The following is an 888-nucleotide window of genomic DNA, read 5'->3' on the forward strand; positions in this document are numbered from 1 at the left end:
ATTAAAAACGAACATATCCCCCGAATTGCTATGCAACACCTCCCCAAGTGGGCCACCAATTTGAAAAAACATCGTAGACTCCGGTCGCCAGTCTGTTAAAGAAACATAAGTATAATATTAAAGTGGCTCGGGTCGCCAAACTCAAATTACTTCGCGCGGCATTAAAACAGTCTTGCGCGCATGGCTCATACGTATTATATAAACGTATAATCGCAAACTTTGGATGTCTATAACTTCCAAAATAATGGTTTCCGCAAATTTCTTTTTGCACCATCGTTCTTAACTCGTCGAAGTACATCTATTTCGAAAAAAAAAATGAAAAAGGCGCTGGGTTGCTAAAGTGTATTTATGTCTAAAGTACCTGTTTGTTTCGATGAAGTATGAACGAACAATCAAAAACGCAGAGGAGCCGGAATGATGATGGTTGAACGAAACGAAGAGTGACAAATCTGCGGACGTGTTGAGTACTCGAGTAATCGATTATTCGAGTGAACACTGAACAGTACACTGAGACTCTGAGACGTGTGCGGACGTGTGTACGCGTGCGCGCGTTTATTGTCAAAGGGCGGAATTAATATAACAAAATCAATAATCTGCCACGTACAAACTACAAATCGGACGTGTATACTGTGTAGACAGTGTAGCCGTGTGTAGGAGTCACTCGACATTCGACGCCCAAAAAACGTACCGCGTCACCTACTATTTGATAAGAAATATCATATCATAATTATTGATAAGGAAATTGCCGGTGGCCCGTGGGCCGTCTCGAGAAAGTCGTTTGGCTGGCTCATCGTATGATAACGTTATGAGGTTAATCCGAGGTGTGTCCCAAGGTGTATTGATACACACACCTTGATTCAAAAAACCTTACCTTGTATCAATACCCCT

Source organism: Acyrthosiphon pisum, chromosome X, assembly GCF_005508785.2.
Source record: "Acyrthosiphon pisum isolate AL4f chromosome X, pea_aphid_22Mar2018_4r6ur, whole genome shotgun sequence".
NCBI lineage: Eukaryota > Metazoa > Arthropoda > Insecta > Hemiptera > Aphididae > Acyrthosiphon > Acyrthosiphon pisum.